Source organism: Prionailurus viverrinus, chromosome B2 (assembly GCF_022837055.1).
Source record: "Prionailurus viverrinus isolate Anna chromosome B2, UM_Priviv_1.0, whole genome shotgun sequence".
Taxonomy (NCBI): Eukaryota; Metazoa; Chordata; class Mammalia; order Carnivora; family Felidae; genus Prionailurus; species Prionailurus viverrinus.
The window spans coordinates 131948287-131972401 of NC_062565.1; positions in this window are offsets into that span (position 1 = coordinate 131948287).

Genomic DNA, 24115 nt, shown 5'->3' on the forward strand with positions numbered 1-24115 from the left:
CTCCTCCCCTGGCGGCAGCCCTCCTCGCGCGCCCCGCCCCGCTCCGCTCGGCCCCGCCCACCCGACCGAGCCCGGCCTCGGCGGCGGCTGCAGTCCCGGCGGAGACGCGCACGCTGAGCCCGGCGGGGACGCGCACGCTGAGTCCGACGGGGACGCGCACACCGCCCACTGATGCTCCACGCGTAGCGGGGGAGTAGAGTCTCTGCAGTCCTGGGCTTCGAGCGCCCAGCCAGGGGATTCCCACTGGGCCCCACGTGGCTCCGCCGTGACGGTGCTAGTTCAAATCCTGTTGGACTTTGGAATCTTGTATTCCTGCAGGGAATCCTAGGCCTGTACTGTTGGAATTGAGGCAGCAGGCCCAAGTACGGTGTCTTGTTTCCCTCCCTACATTGTAGGATAAGCTGCCAGATCCCTTAATTCTCGGTGCGGTGCTCTTGCCCTTTACGTCATATTCAGGAAGAAGCGAGCAGCTCTCGCTGAATCTTTGAAGATGCTGCCTGCCGCAAACCTTTGTGCCTGCTAACTCAGTGCACCTGAGTCCTGTAGCTTAGTGACCCTTGTAATGTTCCACCTACCCCGGGACTGAGCTCAGCCCAGGATTCAGGCGTTGCGAAGCTTCACTGGAGCACAGGCAGGTCTATTTCTGTAAGGGACAGAGGCATTCTACACACACAGACCACAGCAGCAACGTTGTCTGCATGGAAAAGTGACAATCTAGCTGGAAGGATGCCTTGAAGCCACTTCTGCTGGAGACTTTACAAATGATCGAGGATTGAAGAAATATCAGATGGCCACATCAAAGAATTGGGGTTCATTATCCCGGTACTACCACTAAGCCTTGGTCTATGCCAGGAAACGGATTCAGAATCCTGGGTTGGGGGTGGGGGTACCTCTCATTCCCTCGCCCGTACACCTGTGTCCATTCCGTGGGCTCCTGCCCACTCCCAGCGCAAGAGAACTGTGATAAAGAGAAAATGGCTCTAATCCTGGCCTCCTGGGTGGGGGTAGGGACCTGAAAACACTGTTTTCTAATGCTTTTTGTGGCTACATTTTTACCCCCAAGTGGGTATGTCTTGGAAAATATAGATCACTCCCAATTTGCCCTCCTGCGGAGAAGTGACTCTCAGACTTAGATTTTAAAGGGCACTATAAAAAAAAAAATGAAGAACTTAGATTACTAGCTTTTTTATTTTTTATTTTTGAGACAGAGAAAGACAGAGCATGAACGGGAGAGGGGCAGAGAGAGAGGGAGACACAGAATCGGAAGCAGGCCCCAGGCTCTGAGCCATCAGCCCAGAGCCTGACGTGGGGCTCGAACTTACGGAGGGCGAGATCGTGACCTGAGCTGAAGTCAGACGCTTAACAGACTGAGCCACCCAGGCGCCCCTAGATTACTAGCTTTTTAAAAAATATTTATTTGTTCTTGAGAGAGAGAGAGAGCAGAGGCAGAGAATCCCAAGCAGGCTCTGTGCTGTCAGCACAGAGTCCAAAGTGAGGCTGAACCCAGAACTGTGAGATTATGACCTGAGCAAAAGCAAGAGTCAGACCCTTAACACACTGAGCCACCGGGCACCCTGATTAGTAGATTTTTACTATGCTAAGACAGTAAAAATTGCACCGCTTGTATCAATTCCTCATTTCATAAATGACCATTAGCCCGGACACAGTCACAGAGTAAAGGTCAGTTCTTTAAATGAATAAATTTAGCGTTTTAAAAAATTCAGTCTGTTTTTTTCTTATTTGGTCATATTTGGCTGCGGATGGACTCTGGTCCTCAGTCCATAGTTTAAGAGACAGAGAACTGGGCAGAAAGGATAGTGGAACAGACAGGATGACCTGGTAAGAGAAGATACAGATGTGGCTACATTCTTATGCTACCCTGTTTGCTATCCTGGATTGAGTCAAGTCAATGCCTCAGTTGCTTTCTTGCAGAATGAAGGGGCTAGAATAGATGCCCTTTCTAGCTTTAAAGCCTCATGATTCTGTGGCACCTACATAGCTCAGTCAGTTGAGTGTCTGACTCTTGATTTCAGCCCAACTCATGACCCTAGGGTTATGGAATCAAGCCCTGTGTTGGACTCTGTGTTGAGTGTGGAACCTGCTTAAGATTCTCTTTCTCTCTCTCTCTCTCCCTTTGCCCCTCCCCAGCTCACATTCTCTCCCTCTAAAAATAAAAAAAAAAAAAAATCTTAAAAAAAACCCAAAAACAAAACCACCTCATGACTCTGTGATTGTACTTGTTAAAATTCTGGGGCTTTCCCCTTTACTAAATCATCTAACTGATACTGACTGGGTCACTCCCACAAGCTGAGTCATTCAGGCTGTAAACTTCAGTCTTCTTTGCCCCTTCCATCTCAGTAATTTTCCATGTCCAGGCAACCAAAAAAAAAAAAAAAAAAGAAAAAGAAAAAAAAATCCTTTCTTCCTGTCTTTCCCATTCATTCCTAGTTATCATCCTAGGCAAATTTGGCTTTCTGCTGTTCCCTAATTCGTCTTTCCTCCTCCAGTGTTTCTATGTTATGTCTCTATTCAGATATCTATAAAGACTAGTGTCCATGGCTAAAGTCTCAACTCCTGCCTTCAGTTGCTCAGAGAAAATCATCCTAGCCTGATTAGTTTCTTCTTTTCTCCACCAAATACCATACATAGCCCAATTCTAAGTCACCTGTGCCCATGTAAGGATAGTGCCTGAACTTCTTCACTCTTAGGCTCTCACCCCATGTCCTCTATGAGAGACTTCTGTAGCACATACCATTTATTTTCAGCACTTTGACTTGTGCCTCATGCCGTTGTTAACTGTTTCACAAATAAATGTCAGCTTGCAGATCATCTCGAGCCCCTGGAAACATGTTTTGCGTTGTTTTTATATCTCCCCTCAGTGTCCAATATCTTACCATGCATAATGTAGACACTTAATGAATATTTGCTACTTCAAAAACCAAATATGTACTTCTGTCATTTCATCCTATCCCCACTTTCATTTTCTGTCCTATGTTCTAACCCCTTGGGTAGCTTTCTCTAAGTTTTCTTTCAAGGAAATTTATCTAAAACTTCAGGGGCCAGCAGAGAGAAATGCCAGGAATCACAGGTTTCCTCAACTATGCTCTCCTCTCTAGTATACATGTAGTTGACATAGACTTCTACAGCAAAGCTATTATCTATGTGGCTTAATCACCCAGGGGAGTGAAAGGGACCCTGGAAATTTAAAGTAAAAAAAGAGGTCTTGCTATAGGACATTGTTGAAATTATCTATCACATGTATTTTAATGTTTATTTATCTATTTAAAATGTTTATTTATTTTTGAGAGAGAGAGAGAGAGAGAAGGAGAGAGAGAGCAGGAGAGGGACAGAGAGAGAGGGATAGAGGGTCTGAAGTGGGCTTTAGGCTGACAGCAGTGACCCCAATGCAGAGCTCGCACCCACAAACCGTGAGATCATGACCTGAGCCAAAGTTGAACACTCAACCAACTGAGCCACCCACCCCCTATCACGTGCATTTTAATGTTTTACAATTGAGTAGGCTTGACCTACATACTGCCTCAAAAAAAGGAGGGCCCTACAAGCTCCTTAAACCACAGTCTGCAGGCTGTTTCACACTGGCTTAGATGAAGCACAGCGCCTGGTGGTTTTTTCTTTTCTTTTTTTTTACATATGAAATTTGATGTCAAATTGGTTTCCATACAACACCCAATGATCACCTCACGCCAGTCGGAGTGGCTAAAATGAACAAAGAGACTATAGATGAGACTATAGATGCTGGAGAGGATGTGGAGAAACGGGAACCCTCTTGCACTGTTGGTGGGAATGCAAACTGGTGCAGCCTCGTGATTTTTTCTAGAGGCCATTCTCAGGATGGGGGAGATAAAAGAACTATAAGAATATAATAACACCACAAATAGAAGTACAAAGCCTAGACACCAGACTAGATTATAAGAGAGAGAAGTTGCCAGAGAATGCAAATTCAGTTGATAAAGCAAATTCAACAGCCAGACGAATCGTTCTTCCCTTTGTTCAATGTCGGGCAAATAACATCAATGTACAAGAAGGTATTATTTCCCAGTTAGACCAGCCCACACTCAGGTAGCCCAGGGACCAAGGCAACAGATAAGTCAGGACTGAAGTTAAGTCATGTACTAATTAAAGAAAGCATCATTGGCCAGAGACAAGTGTAAGAGGGTGGGGGCTGATTTGCAGCTGTGAAATCGTGGGACAATCAGAATTCCCAGCTGGGACTGCGGTGGGAAATACCATTCCTCTTTTGTGATATGCTCCTAAGGAATTCTAAGAGGGAAAGAGCCAGTTTGAATCACCTAATTGCCAGAGTTTAGAATCTAATAGCTGTAATTATAATTTCTATATAAGTTTCTTTCAAGGATAAAGAATATGACAATTAACATGCAATTATATGGTAATTTAGAAGGAGCCTGCCAAGGATAGTATTCATAACCCCAAATCAACCTTGCAGTTTTATGTAAATAATCAAGGGAATTTGAACCAAGGAAGCATGGAATGTTGGAAAATGTAGAAGACCCAGGTAGTGTTCCTGTATGCCACAGGACTCAGTCTAGGACGTCATTGAAATTATTTATCATGTGCATTTCAATGGTTCATAATTTCAGTTATTATAATTAGGTTTATTAATATAATTCCTAGCATACAGAATATATGCCCATTGTCCAAATAAAGGAACACATAAATAATTCTATTTCCAGGAAGGCTGTTGAGTGCCTCCAAGGTGTTGCATTTATATTTCAGTCAGCTGCCACTAGATGGAACTAGATGGTTCACGAGCAGATAAGCAGGTAGCCTTCTCTCAAGTGGGGGTAGAGAAGAAGTAATCTTAATTGTCTACAAATATAAATGTAATTTTGTGAAGCTAACCTCGCATTTTGGAGGTGATCTTTAATGTCTATGTATAAATTTCACATTATTCAAAGCAATTTCAGATGTGTTAGATACCTGGGAGAAACCACTTTAAATTTGCCCACAAATGAGTTCACGATCCAGTGCTCATACCGCATTCTCTGTTCAATTGCACTAGTAGCAAAGTTGAATGCCTACAGCTAAATGGCATGCTAGTAACAACAATTGGGCTCAAAGGGAGTTGTTGGAATCAGAGCAGCACAGCGTTACTAAGTTTTTTACTTAGTTCTAGCCCATCGTTGTTGCTGCCTGAAAATGGAGGAAGTCGTGGTACCGTATCATCTGATTATTTTTGTAAAAGCTCCTGGAAATTTAGATAGTTGTGTCAAAGCCACCTAATGTTTTTTTCACATTTTTTGGAAAACCTGTGTGGGGTAAAATATCAACTACAAAAAAGCCTACATCTTCAGCAACCCTTGTTTTAGTGACTCATCCAAAAGATGACAAACTAGAAGTACAAACTTATTTCTACGGGTAGCCAATTCCCAAACCACTTGAGTCTCACTTTCCTCTGGAACTGCACTTCCTGTGCTCAAATGCTGGCTTGTCTATTAGTAGCGAATGCGGTCAAGTGCTATGGATTGAATGTTTGTGTTCCCCCTAAAAGTCCTATGTTGCAACCTAATCTCCAAGGTTATAGTATTAGGAGGCAGGGCCTTTGGGAGGTGACTAGGTAGTGAGGGCAGAGCTCTCGTGAATGGGATTAGTGTTTTTATAAAGAGACCCCACAGAGCTCCTTGGCCCCTTCTGCCACGTGAGATTATAGCGAAGTGGGTTCTTACCAGACGCGAAATCTGCTAGTGTCATGATCTTTCACTTCCCAGCCTCTCGAATTGTGAGGGGGGGAAGAAATGTCTGTGGTTTATAAGCCACTCGGTCAGTGGTGCTTTGTTACATTAGCCCGAAAGGGTTAAGACTAAGTAAGTTACTTACCCTCTCCTTACTGCCACACAGACTCTGAGATGGCCCCAAATGACCCATGTCTCCTAGTATGTATACATCTGTATAATCTCCACCTTGAGTGGGGCAGGGGATGTGACTTGCTTCTAAGCAGTAGACTATGTCAAAGGCATGGGGCTATCACTTCCATAATTAGGTTACAAAAGATTGTGACGTTTGCCTCACTGGAAGACTCTCCCCTTGCGAGCTTTGATGAAACTAGTCATCATGCTGGGGAGGCCCATGTGACATGGACCTGAGGGTGTCCACTGGACAACAGCCGGCTAGGAATCAAGGCCCTCAATTCAACATACCAAAGGAACTGAATCTTGCCAACAACCGTGTACATGAGATTGGAAACAGATCTTTCCCACTCAGCCCTTCGGTTGAGACCTGAGCCCTAGCCAACACCTTGACTGCAGTCTTGTGAGAGACCTTGAACAGAGGCCCCATTAAGCCATGCCCGGACACATAGAAAATGTGATATAGTAAGCGTTTGTTGTTTTAAGCCACTAACTTTGTGGTTGTTTGTTGTGTAGTGATAGACAACCAATAGAGTCCACCTTACTTTTCTCATCTCTAAAATGGGAAACATAATAGCACTCCCTGCCCACCCTCAACATAGGCTATTGAGAAACTTCAATGAGCTTCATCTATTCTAAGTAAAGTGCTTAGGACGGTGCCCAGTACATATGGGCACTCAGTAGTGCTGGGTGTCTTTTCCTCAGGCAGATTCTAGAAGTCCAGTCAGGCATCTTAGCAAGGAAGGTATAGGAGGCAGAAACTGAGAGAGCTGTTTCGGTGCTGCTTCAAACCCAAGTGACAAATTATAACATTGTGCAGGACAGAGGGAAGTTTGTTCCCATCTGTGTACTACCACCAGGGCAACTTTGCTACAGAACTGGGAGGAGCTGCAGGGGAGCCTGTGGAAGCCAGGGGGGCCATGCCCACACAGAAAGCAGACACTCAGTCTCTCCCGTAAGCCAATGGGCAATGAAGAGGCACCCAGGCAGAGGCTCGTCAGTGGGTTTATTTTTTATTTCTATTTTTAAAAAATTTTTAATGTTTATTTTTGAGAGAGAGAGACAGAGACAGAGAGACAGAGTATGAGCAGGGGAGGGGCAGAGACAGAGGGAGACACAGAATCTGAAGCAGGCTCCAGGCTCTGAGCTGCCAGCACAGAGCCCGACGCGGGGCTCAAACCCGTGAACTGCGAGATTATGACCTGAGCAGAAGTCAGACGCTTAATGACTGAGCTACCCAGATGCCCCACATCAGTGTATTTATTTTTGAGCATATGTGACGAACTCCTGGGAAAACCGGAAACAACTAAGCCAGCCTGTGAGATGAGCCTCTGAAGGGCAGTAAGTCCTACCATTAAGAATTGTACCTGACTCCTTCCTTTAAGCCTTTTAGTGTCAATCAGGCAACCCCCAATGGCCTAGGAGAGGGATCTGTTGTCTATCTTGTGTATTCTTCTATCCCCAGAATCCAGGGAAGGATGATATAGTTGATGTTAAATTAGCGTTTGCTAAATGACATTCGTGTTACCCCAATACATATAAATTCTTATTTCTTCCTACTTGGAGATGACAGTACAGTTTTCACAGACCTTTCTCTTGCCTGACCTTATACTTGACAGTGATGGAACAAGGATGCATAATAATATTGGGCCAGAACCTTCCCTGCCCACAGCTACTATAGCATATTTCCAGGAGCAAAGACAAGCTGGTCCTCAGGGTGTGTGATTTTCTACTTCCAGGGAGATAAATATCTGAATGGCAAGCTAAATTGATTTATCTTGCTAAGACAGAAAATATCCTACATAAGTAAATTAACCAACATTACTCTTTAGCTATGTAAATAATTCAGGATGTGTTCAGAGTATGGAAGATGGGGCTGAAGAAAAAAAAATGTGTGTAAGCAAATCAATAATTATGAGTTGATACTAATGATCACTCAAGGTAGGTCAAGTCATTTTAGTAGGAAAAGCTCTATCAGATAAGTCTGGAAAGCAAAAATGCAAACTTAGGGGAGTTGTCTCATTCAAAGAAGAATTACATGTCTTTTAGAGAATAGATGAGAGAACAGAAAGACCTAGAAAGGAGTGGGCCTTTCTAATCATCTTTCCAGCATTCCAACAATTAAAGGGTCAGAGTATTCTTCATTTCTATCAGTTTACAAAGCTGAAGCTTGTATCTGGCAAATGGCCTGCTGGTTTCTCTCTGGACTGTCTCCCTTGAGGAAAACTGAGGCAAGCGATGTGTCTTGTCCTCTCCCGCAGGAGTGGAAAGTCTGAGGTCCATGTAGCTGTGTGAAAGTCAAGTAGGACACAAAATTACCACTGTGTTCCTTTGAAGATTATGAGGTCTTCTAGAATCACCTATTAAAAGACAGATAACCCTGGAATCGGAGTACTTTATTAAGGATTATGGACATTTGGCAGCAATAGAAGATCTGAGGTGTGGGAGTGGGAGATTCTCAGCACCCTCAGGATGGTGAACGGGACTGGATGGGGTGGCAGAGGTCTCCAAATTTAGCTGTGAAAGTTCACCTCCTCTTTGTTGCACCTATGGCCTCGGGTGAAAAGCTAAATTTTCCACCCAACCACCCTAAGTCTAAGTCTGTATGTGTGTGTGTTTTATGCAGATTGCACATTAATTCTGGCATAATCAGAACTGCATAGCATACAATGCTGACATCACCATGCCCAATTTGCCTGGAGTTTCCTGGGAAAATTTTGTTTCACGTAGACATTTTATTGAGTTTCTTGGACACAAAGGAAGAACCAAAGTTAACTGCCCTTGATATCCTTCTCACAGAATTTCTGGAGCTAGCTTCATGGACATTATATGTTCCCCAAGGCATTATGACTGTTCATATCACCCGTATTTTATAAGTAGGAAGGACAGTAAAATCAATTTCTGAACCAAGGCCCGCATCCAGGACTTGGCTCCCACATACTGTGATTTAATTAAGAAGACATTGAAAACAAACACACTGGCACAAAAACTAAATTAACCCTAAACTGACTTACAGATCACTTATCAGATGCTTAATTTCATTTCCAATGTGATTTGGAAAGACCGAATGCAAGCCTGTGTGGGTCATTCATTAAAACCTATGTCACTACAATGCAAATGCCTCATCATCTTAGGGTATTTAATCTGTACCCACGTCTCCCTCAGACATTCCAGAATTGAATAAACTGGCCACACCCTGATTCTGCCCCTCCAGAATCTCTCTGCTTATCATGTGCAGGGAAACATTATAAACAACATATGCTTCTATTTCTTCCTTTCCTTAGTGAAATCACGTAACAATGTTCTTTGGAAAAATAGAACTGACTGATGCCTCAGCACTAGAATAACTCTCAGCTGCTTCCCACATTTGGCTAAAAGCTTTTAATGTTTATTAAAGAATATAAACATTTGTGAAATTTGAGAAAGTAGGCTTTAGAAAGAGACAGAAGGCAAATAGTACTATTCAGGGATGGCCTTAATGCCAAGTGCATCAGAGTAAGTGCACCTGATTTAATGGTTGTAGAAACTCATGGCTAAGAGGGTCCTGACTTGGCCTAACATGAACAGCAACTTCAAAGCATCCTTAAAACAAACAAACAAAAAGCATCCTTGAATTGAGTTGACCTAAGATGTCTGAGAAGATATAGATCTCAGGATCAGGGATGAGGGGGAGGTGGTAAAATAATTCCCTGAGATGGGGAGCTACTCCAGAAAGTCCTCTTTATTCCCTAAGAGCCTCCGAGGCACATGTGAACCTGTGAATATCCACAACAGGTTCCGGCCTCAGCCAGACTTTGCTTTTGTAAAGGCAGGTGTCCTGGGCCAGAAGGGATGAGGCTGGACCTCACACCAAGTCAGGAAATCTATTCTTCCCTTTGATCCCCTGCTCTTGCCTCAGTTCTTGAAGTCCTGGCATGGACACTATCGCCCTACTTTCACTAGCAAAGTGAAATTCTTTGCCCCAAAAGTCAGGTGACTCCATCTTGATAAGTACAATTCAGCTAGGCTAATTTTAAGTAAAGAGCCCTTTACAACTGTAAAAGATATTTTAAATTACTTTAGGGGCACCTGGGTGGCTCAGTTGGTTAAGCGTCTGAGTCTTGATTTCTGCTCAGGTCATGATCTCACAGTTCAAGAGATCGAGTCCTGTGGTGGGTTCTGTGCTGACAGAGCCTGTCTCCCTGTCTCTCTTCTCCCCCTCCCTTACTCCCCCACTCATGCTCTCTCTGTCTCTCTGTCAAAAATAAATAAACTTTAAAAAATAAATATCTTAAACCATTATAATCTAATTATTGTAACTCCACTGTCACTTTCGTGACTTACTCAAAGGTCCCTACTTAGCATTTGGGGAAATAGGGACAAAGAGCATTGAAGCAACTCGACCTCCAGGTCTTGCCACACAGAACTGGAGGTAGAGCTGGGATCCCCTGATTCTGTATTTGTCCTCTTGCAGGAACAAGATGTGCAAATAAGTTGGACCTTGGAGATGATTAACCCATCATCTTGTAAAAGAAGACACCGAAAGCAGACACGAACTGCTGCCCAAGGTCAATGTTAGTCATTACAGTGAGAACAACTGGGGTTTAGTAAACCTACCATCTGGCACCCGGGCCACTCTGAGCAGCACCTTACATTGAAAAGAGCAACAATGCTGTGGGGAACTGAGAACCTCTTTTCTCAGTGTTTCCAGTGGTTTCTTTCTGGAGTCGTGGTGCTCACAACCACCAACTCTGAATGAGGTCGCCCAGGAAGCCTTATTTCTGCATAGCTGCTATACCTCATAAACAGGCTAATAAAGGATCAAGTTTCCTCGCTTGTAAGTGAAATCATAACTTCTTAGGGTGGCAAGGAAACTGTTTAAAACTTTGAGTGCCTGTGGAGAGACGAGGAAAGGGCGATAGATAATCGAGGAGGCGTTGGGGGATGGAAAGATTGGGAACAAGATCCTGAACCCATCCTATAGGAAGTGGGGATTCATGGGTCAGGGACAAGGGTGTGTGGTGGTGGAAGAGGAGAGGGACGTCTGGGTATAAGTAGGTCCCAGGAAGGGAAACAAAGAAAACACTTAGTTCGCAGTTGGACAGACCTGCTCAGATTGAGGTGCATTAAAAAGATTGTTTTGTTTTTAAGATTAGATTGAAAGGCATTTCAAAAACTCATCTACATTGTATTAAAATTGTGCTGTATTTGAGACTTAGAAAATCATGGTTTTGTGTCCCATTTCATTCGCAAACCATTTGAATAATAAAGCATGCCATAAAAGGGTTCTGCTATCAACTACACATGAAGGAAACATTACTCTCTGAGGCACCTGGATGGCTCAGTTGGTTAACCATGTGACTCTTGATCTGAGCTCAGGTTATGATCTCACAGTTAGTGAGTTCAAGCCCCACATCGGGCTCTGCACTGACAGTGTGTAGCCCGCTTGGGATTCTGTCTCTGCCTGTCCTTCACTCGCTTGCTCTCTCTCTGTCAAAATAAAGTAAACTTAAAAAAAAAAAAAGAAACACTACTTACTACTTTTTAATACAAGAAAAAAGTCTTTGAGATTATGTTTGGAAATAAGCCACTTGATGAAAAAAAAAATCCCATGACCCTCATAAAAATCAGTCAGTCCAAACTGTTTATTGATAACGTTTCTGCAATTTGCCCTCATTAACACCGGTTAACTATTTGATTAATATCAACTTTAGACTCAGATTGAGCTGCTGAAGGGGCAAATACCAAGGAATCCACTGCCATTCAGAAGCCCTGGAGGTGGGGAGGGAAAGCAATGCGGTTGGAATCAGCACCTGAAATACTAGCACTTGAAGAAGGCCTGGTCACAGAGAAAGGCAGGGCCTGGCCAAGCCTTCCGTCCTGAGAACTCTGATAGGCTACACTCTGCTGTCACCTCCCCTGACCTGCAGCCTCTGGCTGCCTGACCCCAGCTCCCTTGCCAGCTTTCTGTTTCTGGCGGGACTGTTGCCGGCGGCCTCCTACTCTGGCTTGAGCCAGGCTGGTCCTGGTCCACTAGTGTGGTCTCCCACTGCCTGTGGCCCTGGCTGTCCCATCCAGCCTCTTGTCCTCCCTGACTCTCTTGGGAATGAAAAACAGAGGCATACTAAAAGCCTGCCGACCATAGACCCTGGGAGGTTTTTTTGTGTTTTTTTAATTAATAAACATATCTCCATCACAAAGGACCCGGTAGAATAAAATCATTAACTACTCTGTAATAAGATCCAATATATGTGTCTACTATCTTCCTTTATGAATCCATTTGCATATTCAAGAGTTTGAAGCAAGATGACCTGAAATAAAATCCAATAGGTATAGCCACACTAAATAGAAGAGAAAGAGATCTAAACACGCAAGGCAATGAACATTTCTAGTAACGGATCACAACTGGCAGAAACTTACAGAAGGCTACAGCTTGTGCCAAACATTAATTTTTCTTAGGCTAATGTAAGACTATGTGGTGATTCTGTGTTAATAATAGCTCAGAAGCTCAGGACTTCTTATCTTACTATCAGGCTAGAACTAGCTTAGTGGTGGACCAAGTGTGTGGAAGCACCGACTGATGCCAGACACGATGGATTTCCAATTAAGATGTGAGCGGGTGTGTGCAAAACCATCTGGGGATTTGAAGAACAGCTCATGCTGAGTTTTCACATATGCCCTAGTTTTCTGACAAAGATTTATTTTTCTGCCTTTTTTTTCATTTTTTCATAGAATGAGCAAGTTCCATTAAAAAAAAAAAAACACTGTACATTTTTTTTAAAGTTTCACTGTGTTAAATATCTCATGTAAGTAGAAGCATGCAATATTTAACCCACAACTCATTTATTACTTAGCACAGTGTCCTCCAGGTTCATCCGTGTCATTGCTAATGGCAAGGTTTCCTTCTTTTTTAAGGCTGAATGATATTCTATTGTATCTATCTACCACATTTTCTTTGCCCATTAATTATCCATCACTGGAAATTTGAATTGTTTCCATATCTTGGCATTATTATTATGAATAATTGGCATCCATTATTATGAATAATTCTGTAATGAACATGAAAAGGTGGATATCTCTTTAAGATCCTGATTTCGATTTTTGGATATATACCCAAAAGTGGTTGCCAGGGGCTGGGGGAGGGGGAAAGAGGGAGCTGCGATGTAACCAGTATATGCTTATAGTTACACAAGATGAATAAATTCAAAAGATCTGCTGTGCAACACTGTGCCTACAGTTGATAGTACTTTTCAGACAGAAAACAGCAACAACAAAAAATGTATCTTGCAACTACACACTTCATTCAGTCCTGAGGACAGTGTTACAACTGAGAGTTATAATAACATTCTGTGGCATATAAGAAACAGTGGACATGTTCAGATGATTCTGTTTAAGAACACAAAAGCATGTGTATGTATCAACATTTCGATTTTAAATGGTTAAAACAAAACACAAACTACAACCAAATCATTTTCAAGCTGAGAAGGGTAACAGTTGGTGACTTTTATTACTTGACTTTTTAGAATATTTAATTCCCAGAGGTTCCTGGATAGTCAAGTTTTTAGTGGAAATTTATAATAGACTTTTCTCTAAACAGAACTAATGATACTGCTTACAGCATTTGGTTAATCAACTTAGATTGACACAGATCCCTGGGGACACTCTCAATTTAAAGTCAAAATCACCTGGGGACACTGGGTGGCTCAGTCAGTTAAGCATCTGACTTTGGCTCAGATCATAATCTCACAGTCCATGAGTTGGAGCCCCATGTCAGGCTCTATGCTGACAGCTCAGAGCCTGGAGCCTGCTTCGGATTCTGTGTCTCACTCTCTCTCTACCCCTCCCCCATGTACACTCTCTCTCTCAGAATAAATAAACATTAAAAAAATTTTAAGTGAGGGGCGCCTGGGTGGCACAGTCGGTTAAGCGTCCGACTTCAGCCAGGTCACGATCTCGCGGTCCGGGAGTTGGAGCCCCGCGTCGGGCTCTGGGCTGATGGCTCAGAGCCTGGAGCCTGTTTCCGATTCTGTGTCTCCCTCTCTCTCTGCCCCTCCCCCGTTCATGCTCTGTCTCTCTCTGTCCCAAAAATAAATAAACGTTGAAAAAAAAAATTAAAAAAAAAATTTTTAAGTGAATATCACCTGAATTAATTCACCTCAATTTCTGCACAAAGAGCTAAACAAACAAGCAAAAACAAACAAAAAAAAAACAGTCTACTTATTTACAATAAGGAACCCATCTGTCTTCCTAAGTTATAGAGTCATCTATTCATTGGAGTTCACTTAACAGTCCTCATATATGAGTGCATCAAAAATGCCAGACTATGACTGTTCCTTTACAAGGACAAGCATCAGGCAAAATTTATCTTCTGTTGGATCATTCCTATATTCTTTCTCATATACCTAACAAAAAATAAAGCTTAGAAACAAGTTCAGAATTTTTGCATTATTTCTGATTTATTGTCATCTTTTGATTTCATAGGGAGCTACAGGTTAGACTTTGTCATTTTAAAATAAGTAGCAGAGTTTCAATGTGGATGCAAAGTTTATCAGAAAACTACCTGCAAAAATAAGAGTGGATAGTAACCGATTGGTTAATTTCATTCCTAAATCGAATCAGTAATTTGGCACAGTTAATAAACTGGTGTATTAATAAGATGTATACTCTCTTGACAAAGCAAATAAGGAATACATCCTTATAGAAATCACAGTAATGGTTTCATAGACCAGCTTAACTTATTGACTAGTGACAGTAAAATTAATAATAATAATTATTATTTAATTGTATAATGTATAATATAATATAATTATATACAATATATAATATATATCATTATAATATGGTATAATTATATAATTAAATAATAATAATTATTATATATCTGCTGATCAATCTCAATGATACCCAAACCCAAACTGTCATTTTGGTGTGCAGTCAATGCTATCTAACCTCATTTTGATGAGTGAATTTAACATTAACAACACACTGAGTTCTCTGGGATATTTCTTTTGTGACTGCCTATTCCAGGCAGGCCCATCGGGATATAGTGTGCCCAAAAAAGAACTACCCCACAGGCCTGCGTATGGATCTTTGGAAACTACATTGATAGATATGCATGATACACCTTTGTCAATCGTAATGTAGGATCTTTAACAGACCATTTGTTTTATTAACTGTTGCCTCCCCACCCACCCCCCAAAAGGATACCTACTTCAAAGTCATTTTTGGCCGATAACTCTGTCTTTAAACTATCATTAAGAATCAATATAGCATGACATCTTGTCCACTGACGTCAATGTACATTTGACAAGTAGTCTGTTTTGGGGGCTAGGTCAGAGAGCAGTTCAAAATTTGGTAATATAAGAATTGAGTGCATTTTAAGAATCTTATAATGTTGGGACTGGCGTTCAGGTACATTGATTTATAATTTTGTCAACTAAGGTAACTGTCAAATTATCTGGAAGACAAATTTGGGGCTTTTGAACTCCTTGTTATTATTTCTAAGGATAATCTTGGTTTGGCCTATGGAAATATCCTCTTCACCTCCAACACGAAGTGGAATGGCTTCAAGAAAATGTCTTTAAGTTCTTTATTTTTGACCAAGTTATCCATTCTTACCCTAGCTCTTCCCTGCAGGAGCCATATGAATGTGTCCTTAATTGGCAACATAGAAGAGTTGCCAACTACTTGCCAGAGATACATTCTTGAATTCTTTGTTACTCAAGTGTCTATTAAAAGCTCAACTAGGAGAAACAATGTCTGTCCGTAGATGATTTTGCAAAGATACACATTTCATTCATTCCTTTATATTTTGTTCTCAATGTAATCCCAACATCTATGTCAGGCAAGTAGTAAGTACTTCACAATATTTGTTAATCGAATGAATGCATGAGATCTATCACTGGATTAAATCGCTTAAGAGCTAAGAGATGAAAAAAATAAAGTAAAAAGAGCTTAGAGATGTATTTCCAGAATATATTGTTTTATCCCCTGCAAAATTGTTCCTGAGTTGTATTTGGTATGATGCCCTGGGATTGTACTAAGAATTTCTCTCTCGACCCTCCTGTGGAACTCATGTTACTAGAATACACACTCTCTGTTTCATGAAACACCTCAGTAATATTTATTTTCTCATCCTCATATAACAAACAGTCTTGCTCATCTTGAGAAATGAATTTGTTTTTATTTTATGGATATCATGAATTGTGTTTCCAATCAGTTTCCCTTTTCCCATTCCCTGCCATAAAGAAAAATCTGTAGCTCAAAATGCCAATATGATTGCATTTTTCAATTAATTTATTTCTACTTTTATTTTTTCCCTATATGTTTGTGTTTCATTTCTTACCTTCATATTATTTGTAACTTATGATTTATTAGCATTGGATTGATAGTTGATTATGTATTTTATATATCCCTTTAAGTGATTTCAAATCTTTTTTGTAATAAAATAAGTTATTAGCAAATGAAATATTTAATCCATCAGTTAAATTAAAGATTAAGTTTACTTTATAGAAGAATTTGACAATTCATAATCTCTGGTTTTAGAAGTCATTGAGACAAGACAATCTTGTGGAGTATATTTGCTGTTTGTTCTACCAACAACCTACCGCCTTCTTCTGGAAAAAGCAACTCAATCTTCTGGAAATAGCTTTTCTTTCCACTGCATTCATACTGTCGTCTAACCAACTCTGCCTCTGAGGAAGTGTTGGGTGCTCCAGGGATGGGCAACTAAACCAAACTGCCCAGCTCAGGGCTTTCTTGGGTTGTTTCTTGGGGCCAGGAGTGTAGTACAGGTGAGACAGTCCTATCCTATGATGGAATTGAGATGTCAAACTTGGGGACTGCGAGTGATTACATTTCCTGCCTCATGGAGAAAACCTAGCTTCCTGTGAGAAAAAGCTGGCACAGAGCAAATAGCAAGCAAGACAGAATAAGACAGAGGAGAGATCTGGAAACAGAAATTGCTGGTTCTGTCCTTTCCTGAGACCCAACTGATTTCTGGTTCTATCCTTTCCTGAGAACCAATGGAATCTTTGCTTTTCATGTGGTTTGGATGTTCATGCCTTCTTTACATTTGTAAGACGACTAATTCTTTTTCTTTTTTCTATGTTGGTTCAAAGTGGGTTTCTGTCACTTTCAAGCAAGAGTCCTTGCTGATGTATATTGCTTCCAAGCTTTGTTGTGTGGAATCTTGTGCATCAACTTGCTTACGAAGAAAAGCTTTTGTTCTAGTCCTAGTCAGCCCCACAGCCTTCCTTTGCACAAGGATGTGACTTACTCTTCATTTTGCAAGGTGTATATCTGGTTCTAATTTTCATTTAGAAGAAATTCAGCTAGGTCTCTTATAGATCTGGTTTGGAAAACATCTGAATTTTCTTCTGCAAGATACCAGTATCACAGGTATTTTTCAGCAAACTCAAACTCAAATTGTTTGTACTCCTGATTGTGTCAAAAGTTGGACTCAGACAGTGGTGAATAGAGATGTAGGGACACAATAGCATTTTTCAGATTGTTCTACTTCTATCTCTATATCAAGTCAACAGAATTGTACATGCTGGGGTGGGTAAAGTGGAAAGAACATGGACTTTTTAGATCAGGCAGACCTGGATCCATGTCTTAGCTATACAACTTGGCCAAGTTCCCCAGTCTTTCTCAAGTCCCTCTTAGGTAACTTGTGGAAGATCTATAGCATCTACCCCATAATGCTGGAGAAAACGTATGCAAGGCCCTAGTGCAGTATCAACATGTAACAAGTGGGAGCTATTATCACTCTGTTGCCTGCCCGTAGAAGGACCTTTTGAGAGCTTTAACAAGTTACCTTCAGCTTTCGTAACACACGCTGTATCTATGTATCTGCATCCTCTGCATAATTATTACTTACATCCCTTTGCGGAAATATCCTTAAAGTATCCCTCTTGGGATTTTGCCCTACAGGAAAAATAAAGACATTTCTGAATTGCTGATTTCTTTTGTATCTAGTGATAGAAACTGTGTGGATTCTTTTTGTTCAGCTTCCCCCATCGTTTTTGTTTTCTTTCCTTTCCCCCTCCTTGTCTAGTGACAATAGAGCTAAACTGAATGCTCAACTGCATAAAACTAGGTTAAACTATCTACTTATTATCTCCTTAACTACTTAACATTTATTAATTTATTCTTTCAGCGATCATATTTTATGGTTATCTTTTATATAAATAAGCATTCTCAATTTCTTTCCCGGAGTAGGCAGCAGAGTATGAACAATAAATGCAACAAGGCTCACACTAGCTTAGTTCCTCAGATGGAGAATGGCCGGGTCAGGCATACAAGGGTAGTAGCCTTGTGTCTGACACTTGTTGGACGCTGTGCTCTAGCCTCCCTAAAGATGAGCCTTCAGGCAGTAACTCCATGCTGAGGCTTCTGTTCTCACTTCTGGTAGGGTTTTGTGAGAGACACCCTTGTCTTTCAGACCCCATATTCCGCACAGCCCATTGCCTGTTATCTGTGAAAAAGAACCATGAGGTCCATACTTCCTCAACTGGAGGGGCACCTGGGTGGCTCAGTCAGTTAAGAGTCCGACTTTGTCTCAGGTCGTGATCTTGCAGTTTGTGAGTTCAAGCTCCTCCACCGGCTCTGTGCTGACAGCTCAGAGACTGGATCCTGCCTCAGATTTGGTGTCTCCCTCTCTCTCTGTCCTCCCCCACGCCTGTTCTCTCTCTCTCTCTCAAAACTAAACCAGCATTAAAAAAAAAAAAAAAAAAAAATATATATATATATATATATATATCCTCAACTTGATACACAGTGTTCACTGCTGAAGGCAACACCAGACAAAAGGCCGTTTCTAGAGCTGAAAACATTGCAGAGGGACAGCTTCCTTTCTTGGTTTCTGGTCTCTTTCACAACCTTGACAGTTAGGGGATTGTTTAACTTGTGAAATGCCTTTTATACAATCTGTTCTGGAAGGCATTTTGTTTATGGGTCTGATACTGTGCCAGCTTTCACAATTCCCTTCTTTTTCTTTTCTTTCTTTGTTTCTTTTGTGTTTCCTCTCTTTCTTACATCTAACATGAAATACAGGCTGTTCTCTGTCTTTGCAGCCTTTTCTCCCCCTTCCCACCATGCCTGTGTCTCAAAGTTATCTATAAGAACAGTAAGAGGGCAGAGGGCAGGGGGGGGTGGGCACCTGAGTGGCTCAGTGGGTTAAGCCTCCGACTTTTGATTTCAGCTCAAGTCATAATCTCATGGTTCGTGAGTTCGAGCCCCACGTTGAACTCTGTTCAATGGCTCAGAACCCATTTGGGATTCTCTCTCTGCCCCTCCCCTGCTCATGCGCCCTCTTTCTGTCTCTCAAAATAAATAAATAAACTTAAATTTAAAAACCTTCAAGAAAAAGAATAGATTAGGTAAACATTCATTTAACAGCAATGAAATAAAGCGTTTTCTTTCTAAATTATGTATCAGGACATGTTTGTCAATATTTTATTGAAAGTTCCTCATGTAAAGAAAGTTATGAATGATCCTAAGAATTTTCAGCAGTAAGCTAGTGGGTTTTGGTTGTATAGCACAATGTATAAGTCTCAGAAACAGACACTAGCCTGTTAATTTAGGCAGTTCCCAAAATGTCAGGATGACAGGTATTTCAGGCTGGGTTACTGATTGTAATTCTAATTGTCAAGCAGAGAGATGCTCCCTTTTCCTGGGATCTGAAGCCATCAGGATAATGGAGCCTTGAGTGGCCAGGCGCCATATTTGCCAACCATTAGAAAGAGCCTAAGAACAAAGACAACAGAGGAAGGAACATTGAGAGATGGAAACACGTGGTCTCCTGTAGCTGCTCACAGTGGACTGTCCAGTTGTTTAAGACGATAAATCAGGGGCGCCTGGGTGGCTCAGTCGGTTAAGCATCCGACTTCAGCTCAGGTCACGATCTCACCCTCCGTGAGTTCGAGCCCCTCGTCAGGCTCTGGGCTGATGGCTCAGAGCCTGAAGCCTGCTTCCGATTCTGTGTCTCCTTCTCTCTCTGCCCCTCCCCCGTTCATGCTCTGTCTCTCTCTGTCTCAAAAATAAATAAACATTAAAAAAAAATTAAAAAAGACGATAAATCAATTCCCTCCTTTTTTTTTTTTTACTTAACATGGTTGAAGATTGATTTCTAGCCTAACTTTGAAAAAGTTCCAACATGCCCATTACTTTTTAATTGAAGTGCAGTATCCCACACTCACATTTGTTTTAAAACAGAACTTGATTTTTATTTCTTTTTGCATTTTCAACTCCAAGCCTTTCCTAGATGGGAAGCTTACCAGTTAGCTACTAGGAGAGCTGTGATACATTTGGACTATAATACGGAGTACAGATCACTATATAAAAAAATCTCAGGGGCACCTGGGTGGCTCAGTGGGTTGAGTGTACGACTTTGACTCAGGTCACGATCTTGAAGTTCATGAATTCAAGCCCCACATCCGGCTTGCTGCTATCAGCAAAGAGCCCACCCACTTCGGATCCTCTGCCCCCCTCTCATTGTCCCTCCCCAGCTTGTGCTCCCTCAAAAAGAAATAAAACATTAAAACTAAATCTCAATGAATCTAGATATCTGGATTTATTTTCTAGATTTTTTTCATTCGTTATTTCCAATAGTGTTTTTTCCTTCCAAAAATTAAGTCTGTCATTCTTTCTCAGTTAAACTTACCCATGTAGCTTTGCCATTTTAACTTGAATTTTCCAGACCTAATACCTTTAAAAATAGATGCAAGAATCCCAGGATCCTAATTCTGTCGAATGAGTCACTTTTTATTTCTGCCAACGACCCCTGGGGAATCAGTTTAAGATTTAAAAGTCTTGCAAGAGTCACGGATGGATGTCCTAATGGGTTATGCAGAAGGGTGTGGAATCTGCGGTTTAGGAATGAAAAGCAAAAGAGCACCTGCTATTAACATTCCTCTCCCAACCACTTAACCTTTTAGCATCAAGGGAACAGTTTCATGAATGAATATAGAGCAACTTTATTAATTAAATGCCACCAAATCACTTTACTCTGAACCTTAACTTCTTATAGAAATGACAATTAACTTCCTTTTTTTAAAAAAAAAAATCTTTTATTTTTTTAAAGTTTGTGTATTTATTTTTTGAGAGAGAGAGACAGAGACAGCACCAACTGGGGAGGAGCAGAGAGAAAGGAAAGAGAGAATCCCAAGCAGGCTCCGTACTGTCAGTGCAGAGCCCAGCCATAACCATAACTGTGACCTGAACTGAGATCAAGAGTCGGGCGCTTAACCAACTGAACTACACAGGTGCCCCAAGATTTTATTTTCCAAGTAATCTCCATACCCACCGTAGAGCTCAAACTCACAACCCTGAAATCAAGAGTCGCATGCTTCACCGACTGAGCCAACCAGCTACCCCAGAAATGACTGTCCACTTTCTAAGCATGCTTGTTTTGGAGAATAAATGAAGATTCAATATATATGTGAGAAATGTTTAGAAATTAAGGCTGAACAAGCATGTCCTTTCATGATCTGGTCCTACTTGCCTGTCCAGTCTTACCTTTCACTATTATCTGCCCTCATCCCTCTAAACCCTGCACTTATACCTAAATACTGTCTGATCTCTCTCGCTTCTGCAACCTTTGCAAATACTATTCCTTCTATCCCAGCATTTTCCCCTTTCCCCCAAACCCTCTCAAAACCTGGCTAATCCTCATTCGTTTTTCAGATTCCAGTTCAGACTCTACTTTCTAAATGTCCCCAAACTGGATTCAGGGATTTCTTCTATTACAGAGCTTCATATATCATGGGGAGACTCGTCTGTGTTTGTATTTGTCACTTTCACTAGCAGGGTTTTGCAAACATCAAACCTGGTATTATGTGAAGGATACCTCAACAATTTTCAGATTGGATAATTGTAAGTCTAGAATTTGACTAAAAGAAATGAATGAATATGGCCTGAAGAGTTTCATGTTGAATTTTCCATAAATTGTGTCCCATACCCTCAACTCTTTCTTGTGTAATGATTTGAACCCAGATGAAGAATTTAACTTGAAAATAAGGAATGTAACTGAATAGATGTCATACCTACGATGTTAGTAATATGTCTTTCCAGCTTAGAAAGGGAACACTATTGTATATGGTCTGCAAAACTGAAAATGTCTATCTTATCCATTAAAAACAATGTCTCAGAAGATAGTAATTATATTTAGTCAAATGGGCTAAATTTATATGATCAACAGGTGCTTAAAAGTGTGTTTGGGGAGGGATGGGGGGACCAAGAAGGTTTCTATTGTAATGCAGAAGGTTTTAATGACCCCTGTGGGGAAAGCCTTGCACTTGATGTTTAAAGGGGAGATCTAAGATTGAAAAGGGCCCAAAGAATTCCATTTTTTTGTTTGTCCTTTTTCTCCAGGTACTCCAACCATACCTGCACGTCTTAAGCACATTTTTGGTTGCACCTGGCTGTTAATTTCCTCTAACTCAAACTTCTGTGTGAATATGGAAAAAAAAAATACTGATTAGATTTTTCTTTATGTTCCAACTTTATACCTTGGAAATATTTATTTTTATTTCTTCTTCTACAATGGAAGAGGAAAGTAAGTGGCTTTGTTAAAACAAGAATAGATCTTGAACATCCTTGAGACCTGCTTTTTCACAATACAGGTGAAGAAATTGAGGCCCAGAGAGGTCAAGGGCCTCCTCCAAGATGGTCTGAGACCTTTCCCTAGCCCCTACTTTGGCTTTTGATCAGCTCATGGGATGTTATGTCATCCGGGTGTCTTTGAGTTATTTGTGTCTAGCTCATCATCCCAAGACCATGTGACCTGACAGTATTTACAGCTTCTCAGGGGCAGTAAGAAGAAGTATGATTTATATTTGTTCTTTGAAAAAGGATTTTACTTTAAAAAAAATAAACAGAGTAATTTGCGGTTAATATATGATCAATATGAGTAACTTTGCTTTTGTTTTTTTTCCCATAAAATGCTAAGAAATGGCTAAAAAGCAATGAAGTCTGTGTTGGTGGTGGCTTAAAAACAGCCTTTAAAGGTATTTTCAAAAGAGGAGTTCAAACAAGTTTAGATCAATATCTGATTTTTTTACATAATGAAGCAATATCTGATTTTTTAAATAAGTAAAGGGAATCTCATTTAGCTTTATAATGCTAGCTTTTTGTAATGCCCAAAGTTCTCATTTAGCTTTTTGTAATGCCCAAAGTTCCGAAACCTCCCACAAAAGTCCACCAGAGTCGTAAGTCAAAGCCAAGCGGCAAGGGTCGTTTATTGCAGGTTTGAACCTGGTCCCCCGCGCACTCGTCGCCGGTGATGCAAGAGGCCACGATCAGGGTTGGTACAGCGCTTTTATAGACAGAGACAAGTAGCACAGGGGAGGTTTTAAATTATGAGGTGCCTGATTGGTTGATTTTAAAGTAAGGACATTTGTTGTTCTCTGATTGGGCGTCCTTTGTCTGTCCTTTGGCGGGAAGGCTTTGTCCCTTACTTGTGGCAGGAGGAGAAAGGGGGAAGGGGGAAGGGGGTAGGGTAGGTGAGGAATGTGCTAAGCAAGCAGGTTTACAGAAGTGAGAAATGCCGGTTAGTTTATGTACAATCACTCATTCCATCACATATCAGACTACATTTAGGAAGGTTTACAACCCATTCTACTACACAGCGGGTTACATTCAGGAAAGGCCTCACAATGCTCGTAGCAAACAGCAAGCAAAACAGACTTCTCAGCAATTGTATATTATTATTTTTTATCAAAAATTTATAATTAAGCAGAAAGGAGACCTTAGTTTTAAACTAAGGCAGGGCTGTTATTTGAATTTAAAGTTGTTCTTTTCATTTTATAATGTGTTTAAAGCATTATGGTTTATCATCAAATATAATCCAACTTTTCACAAATGGACTGATTTAATTGAGGTTGAGTTATGCTACAAAGTCACATTTTGAATAGTGGAATATTCCAGTTGTCTACAATAAGTAAGGATTCTTATTGTATCTGCATTCTGCATTGACAAATGAATTTAAGATTATTCTTATGATCGGTCTAAGCATAAACTAGGGGTCATAAATCCTTCCACTAAAGGATGAATTCCGGAATACATTTTTTTCCTCCAAATTTTTGTTTGGGTAAATGGAAAGCATATATTCTTTTTTTTTTTTTTTTAATTTTTTTTAATGTTTATTTTGGGGACAAAGAGAGGGAGAGCATGAATGGGGGAGGGGCAGAGAGAGAGAGAGGGAGACACAGAATCGGAAGCAGGCTCCAGGCTCTGAGCCATCAACCCAG